Here is a 7,172-nt window from a genome sequence, read left to right as displayed (position 1 = left end):
GTAGTTATAACATATTGTAAACCAACAAAGTGTATAAATGTAGAAAAAGAACCTAACAAACAATCTAGGAATTAGGAATTATTCAACATTAGCCATTGCCCGTTAATCGGAAGGTCGGCGGTTCAATCCCTTGCTCCCCCTGGTTGTGTGTCAAAGTGTCCTTGGGCAAGATAGTGAACCCCGATTTGCCCCTGGCGGCTGTTCCGCCAGTGTATGAATGAGTGTGAATGTTAGTTTCCGTTTGAGCACTTAAGCTCAGTGTATGAATGTGTATGACTGGTGAATGCAGATGTAGTGTAAAAGCGCTTTGAGTGGTCTCTAGACTAGAAAGGCGCTATACAAATACGGAGCATTTACATTTACAGAAGCCCAACAGTTCCCACCAAGAGCAAGCACTAGGCGACAGAGGCAAGGAAAAACTTCCTTTTAAGAGGCAGAAACCTAGAGCAGAACCATGGCTCAGGGTGGGCGGCCATCTGCCTCGACCGGTTGGGGTGAAGGAGAGAGAGGGAGAGAGAGAGAGAGAGAGAGAGAGGGATGGAAGGAGAGAGAGAGAGGAGGGAGGCAGCCTACACAATATACACACAGAGGTATAGACAGTAAAGGTGATGTTGCTATAGACTAAATGAAAAATGGTATAGATATTTGGGGAGCAAAAATTGGCCCTATTTGCTGACGATTTATTTAAGTATAACACTACCTACTCAGACACTCCCAAAACTGATGAAATTATTAGAGGAATTTCGTTTCATTTCGGGTTATAAAATTCAATCAATAAAACTCAAATATTAAAATTTAACTATGACCCACCAGCCTCAATTAAGACCAGGTACAGTTGGAAATGGGAGGCTGAATCCATTAAATATCTGGGTGTTTTATTACCTAGGGACTCAAGATTGTACGACATCAATTACGGCCCATTAAATTCAAGGATAAAATCTGATATACATAGATGGAATGTTATTCCCTTTTTAAGTTTTAGTTCCCGGATAGATTCAATCAGAATGAATATTCTTCCACGGATGCTATACCTTTTTCAGGGTCAAAATAAGCAGTTCTTAGAATGGGACAGATTAATAGCAAGGTATTTGTGGCAAGGTAAAAGGGCCAGAATTAAATTTAAGACACTGCAACTAAGGAAAGAGAAGGGTGGAATGGGCCTTCATTGCCTACAGGATTACTACCATGCAGCCCAACTGAGACCTTTAGTCTGCCTGTGTTCACCAACATACACTGCAGAATGGAAAGAAGCAGACAATAAGACCTTACTGGGAAGAAATCCACAAACATATAAACAATGTATTTAGTGTAAACATTCCACTTAAATGTGATACTGTGTATTTGGGCAATCTAGGGTTTGAAGCATCAACGATAAAAATCTGCTGGCGATACTACTGGCAGCCAGTAAGAAATCTGTTAAAAGGAAATGGTTAAAAGTAGACCCACCTACCATTGATGAATGGATTGAAATTGTCTACGAGATTTATGTTATGGAAAAGATATCCTTTTCCCTTAAAGTTGAAAAAAATAAATTTCATAAGATTTGGACCAAATGGACTGAGTATGTAAAACCAATTAGATCTGATTTCATTTGACTGTACTTGTGCTTTGTGTAGACCTACCCTCTTTTAATGTGATGTTTTAACTACCTGAAGTGGTGCGCAACCCGGTTCTGTTCTGCTTTGTTATTGTTCCCAACTGAATAAGTAGTGGTCCGTAAAAGAAAATTTCAGAAGGGCAATATGGACCAACTCATCTAAACTTTCTCAATCCACCCTTACCTATGTACTTGAACGACTAAAGTTGTAATGAATGTATGTGATGGGAATTTGCTATTCCAAATAAAAAGAGAATAATAAAATAAAAAAAAGATTGGCCCCAGGATTGAACCTTGAGGTACTCCGTACTTAATTACTTCTGAAGAAGAGGTAATGTTACCAATATTAACAGAAAAAGTTCAATCTTTCAAATAAGAGTGAAACCATTGTAGCGCGACACCCTGGATACCAACGACTTGCTGGAGGCGATCCAGGAGGATGTCATGATCAAACGTGTCAAAAGCCGCGCTGAGGTCAAGCAAGAGTAAAATAGCACAATTTCCAGAATCAACAAACAGCATTAAATCATTTAGTACCTTAAGCAGTGCTGTTTCTGTACTGTGATGTATCCTGAAACCTGACTGAAAGTTATCCAGCACATTGTTTTCAGCTAAAAACGAGGAGAGTCGAGAAAGAATGACCTTCTCCAAAATTTTAGGGTCAAGATTGGGTTTTTTAATAAGAGGCTGAACCACAGCATGTTTAAAAGTGGATGGAAAAATTCCATTTGTAAGAGAGCTATTTATTATAGACAAAATGCTAGGAGCAACAACATCTAAAACCTCTTTTAGGTGACAGTGTCCGTAGGAGCAAAAGTAGGTTTCATGAGTGAGGTGATATCGATCAATCCAGACAAGACCACAGGCTCAAAGTAATTTAAAGAGACAGGGCATGAGACTAGCTCAGATGGGTCAAGACAGGAGGGTGAGATACCAGATCTAATGACATCAACCTTATTAATAAAAAACCTCAAGAACATCTCTGTAATTTCAGAGGTAACATCAGGGAGTGCAGTAGCATGGTTTAGTGTTAATTACACTGAACAAGGTCTTAGGGCTGTGTGCATTTCTAGCAATGATATCAGAGAAATACTTTGCTTTTGAGACTTTGACCAAACGTTGGTAAGATGTTCGGCAGTTTCTCAAAATTTCGTAGGACACTTGCAGTTTATTCTTTTTCCAGTTCCTCTCTGCCTTCCTGTATTCCTGTCTAAGGGCACGGGTCTCACTATTAAGCCAAGGCTGAGCTTTGACTTTGGATCTCTTAAGCTTGAGCGGGGCAATGGTGTTAAGGATGTCTGTGACAGTGGTATTAAACAGAGTGACTAGTGCCTCTGTGCCCATGGAGGCGGACACTGTCTCTTAGCAAAAGGCGAAGTTATAAAGGCATCAGAGAATAGCCTATCAGTGGAGTAATTAAGTGCCCGAACATAGCGATCTGGCATTTTAGGTTTTGGTAATGGACATGAGAGTGAGGCAGTAAAGATGACAGGTTTATGATTAGATGAAATAGTATCATCCAGCTCAACATTTAAAACAGGAAAACCTAATGATAAAACCAGATTAACATGTCCATGTTCATGTGTAGGACCAGTAACCCACTGAGAGAGATTAAATGAGTCCACAAGTTGCAGAAACTGGCTAACCAATGGCTTTGAAGGGCAACAGACGTGAATGTTAAAATCACCAAGGATTAAAATGTTGTCAAAGTTGGGCACAAACAATGATAAAAAGCTAGAAAATTCATGAAGAAAGTCCTTATTGTACTTTGGTGGTCTGTACACAAGTGCACAAATTATTGGGCAGTCCAATTCAACTTTAAGTACTTGCACCTCAAAGCTAGTGTAGTTGTCAACCGACAGAAGTTTGCATGTAAAGCGATCCTTAAAGACATTACGCCCCATCCACACTACTGCGTTTTCGAATTAAAACGGAGACCTTTTGCTACATTTGTACCTCCCGTCCAGATGACAGCGGCGAAAACGAAGACCTAAAACGGAGAAGTTTACTTTTTTATTTTATTTTTTTTATTGAAAAAGTACAAAATATACATACAAGTTAGGGAATGGGTAAACAGCCACAAGACAATGAAAAAATCTACAATGGTGGAAATAAAACCATAGCACACTCGAACATAGCGGCAGACAATGTAAGTTACAAACAGGAAAATATATGTAAATAGATGCTTAAAGTAAAAAAAAAGAGAAAAAAAAAGAGCAAGATGAGACATTAAAAAAGCAAGGATTGAGATATAGATGAGAGCAGGTTTTTTGCCTTTCTGTTCATTTTAACCATGGCTTTCAGCGACTTGAAGTAGTTGATAAAATAACATATAAATACAGTACAAGAGGGAGTACTGCCTTTCCATTTATAAGTATGTATGTGATATTAACCCAAAATAATAACAAGATTTACGGTATCCGAAATACATGCATCCAAATTGTCCATAAAATAAATAATATCATTGTATACAAAAGAAGGTAGTTTTTCAATTTTTAAGGACAGCCAATCATGGACATCAGACCAAAAAGAGAGGGTGTAAGGGCAGTTGAAAAACAAATGGTTAATGGTTTCAGCCTCTAAAGAACAAAAGATGCAAAGCTCCACCTCGAATTTAAATCTTTAGTTTAAAAGGTCACTAACAGGGTATATTGCTGTTATTATTTTAAAGTGCATTTCCTTCACTTTAGGAGAAATAGGACATGAAAGGTAAAAGGAAAATGACTGTCTCCTTAAGGGAACCTCAATATTATCACGTACAGAGCTTGAATGAAAGTCCCCAAAGTTTTTGGATTTAAAAACCAGACTGATTGTTTTGTTATTGCATTTTTTGTCCATCAGTGGGACATCACCAACTTTTAAGGAAGGTAATAGGGGCATGAGCAAGGAAAATTGCATACTGCTTTGTATCATTCGAAGAAGAAGAGTGGGAATTGCTTTACAGATCTTCTCATACCCCTTCCTTGCAGTAATAAAACCATATTTGATGGTGAATTCCTCAAAAGATAGCAACTGACCACCTGAGTTCAGTAAATCATAGACAAAGGTTAAACCCTAAAGCCAGTCAGCTTTGAAGATGGATTTTCTGTTACCCCGATTAAATGGAAAATTCATTGAGAAGCCATGACTGAGGGATATACTACTGTTTATATTGTTATAGAGCATTTTAATAACTTCACAACATTTCCAAGGCTTTGAGCAGAAAGGGGTGTTCTAAGGTATTGAAGGCTTTAAAAAAATCTAAGAATAAAATGAAACTATCATGTGGGATCAGTGAGTTATAGTCAAGAATATCTAAGACTAAACGAATATGGTTGTGGATATTTCTCCCTTTGATAAATGTGGACTGTATTTCATCAATTATTTTGCTAAGCCCTTTCTTGAGTCTATTTGCATAAACATAAGCTAAGAGTTTATAATCCCACAAAGGAGTGTAATAGGCCTCCAGTTGTCCAAGGATAATTTATCTTTATTAGGTTTTGGTATGAGCGTGATTATCCCACGTTTCATAGTTGGCGACAGGGTAGAATTGCCTATGCATTCTTTGAAGGCATTGTAAATCATATCTCTTATCCCAGTCCAAAAATGCTTATAAAATCCTGTAGTGAGGCAATCTGCGCTTGGAGACTTTCCATTAGGCATCGGAAAAATAGCTGTGTCCAATTCTGTTAGAGAGATTTCATTTTCTGTAAGAACTAGAAAATCTTCATCTATCTTTGGGGTCGAGTCCTTTAACAAATTGAGGAAATAGGTTGTATATTGATTAGAGTATTTGGAGCTATAAAGAGTCCTATAGAAAGTATAAATGTGATTGTCGATCATATCTTGATCTTCACTCAGACAATCATCAACATACAGCTTATGTATTGCCTTCTTGGCTTTTCTACTTATTTTAGATATGATGTCCAGTTGTTGCTTTCTTCTCAGACTGGCCAAATTCTTACCTTCTTGAATGCCAATAATCCTGACGTTATATTTGAACCACTCCCATTTGTTAATGGGAGATAGATGATGTAGTAACTTAACCTCACAGTGGAACAGTTTACGGTGTGGTAAGTTGTTACTGGAATAATTACACAGTGGTCCGTGAGGGGAGAAGGACAGATATCGCAATCAGATGACAAATCAGACCAGAAGTCCAGTCTAGAGCACTCGGTTCGACTTGTGTTGTTACTCCATGTGTATTGTTTTTTCTCTGGATTCAATATACGCCAAATACCAACAAGATCGAGTAATTTAGAAAAGTCAGCTATTTGAGGGTTGAATGTGTGAGAGACCAAACGGGTAGGAAATTTGTCTTGCCATTCGTCTGGGACCACATTAAAGTCACCAGCAACAATAACCTTTTCTGTAGAGTACATATTCTTCCATTCGTCAATCCTGGTACCTAAAGTATCAATCAGTCTCTTATTTCTGGCTCGATTATTAAAACCATATATATTGACCAGAATATAGTTGAAAAAATTAAGTTCAATAGTGACCATGAGCCAATGTTCCTCAGTATCACTTTTGTGGTCAATAATACTACCATCAATCCATCCATCCTCATCCTCTTATCCGGGATCAGGTCGCGGGGGGAGCAGCTCCAGCAGGGAACCCCAAACTTCTCTTTCCCGAGCCACATTAACCAGCTCTGACTGGGGGATCCCGAGGCGTTCCCAGGCCAGTGTGGAGACATAATCTCTCCACCTAGTCCTGGGTCTTCCCCAAGGCCTCCTCCCAGCTGGACGTGCCTTGAACACCTCCCTAGGGAGGCGTCCGGGAGGCATCCTTACCAGATGCCCAAACCACCTCAACTGGCTCCTTTCAAGTCAAAGGAGCAGCGGCTCTACTCTGAGCTCCTCGCGGATGGCCGAGCTTCTCACCCTATCTCTAAGGGAGACACCAGCCACTCGCCTGAGGAAACCCATTTCGGCCGCTTGTACCCGCGATCTCATTCTGTCGGTCATGACCCAACCTTCATGACCATAGGTGAGGGTAGGAGTGAATATCGACCGGTAGATCGCGAGCTTTGCCTTACGGCTCAGCTCTCTTTTCGCCACAACGGTGCGGTAAAGCGAGTGCAATACCACCCCCGCTGCTCCGATTCTCCGGCCAATCTCCTGCTCCAATCTCCCCTCACTCGTGAACAAGACCCCGAGGTACTTGAACTCCTTCACTTGGGGTAAGGACTCATTCCCTACCTGGAGTTGGCACTCCACCAGTTTCCTGCTGAGAACCATGGCCACAGATTTAGAGGTGCTAATCCTCATCCCAACCGCTTCGCACTCGGCTGTGAACCGATCCAGTGAGAGCTGAAGGTCACGGACCGAACCGCAACCCCATCCTCGCCACGACTATGCCTCGATATCCTGTCCATGAATATCACAAACAGGATAGGTGACAAAGCGCAGCCCTGGCGAAGGCCAACCCTCACCTGGAAAGAGTCCGACTTACTGCCGAGTACTCGGACACAGCTCTCACTTTGGATGTACAGGGATTGGATAGCCCTGAGAAGGGCCCCCCTCACCCCATACTCCCACAGAACCTCCCACAGTATCTCCCGGGGGACCCGGTCATATGCCTTCTCCAGATC

The sequence above is a fragment of the Micropterus salmoides genome, unplaced genomic scaffold (assembly GCF_014851395.1).
Source record: "Micropterus salmoides isolate LMB-PRFRI ecotype aquatic unplaced genomic scaffold, ASM1485139v1 Ms_hic_scaffold_1, whole genome shotgun sequence".
Lineage (NCBI taxonomy): Eukaryota > Metazoa > Chordata > Actinopteri > Centrarchiformes > Centrarchidae > Micropterus > Micropterus salmoides.
The sequence above is the reverse complement of the archived record's forward strand: the minus strand, read 5'-3'. Positions refer to the sequence as shown.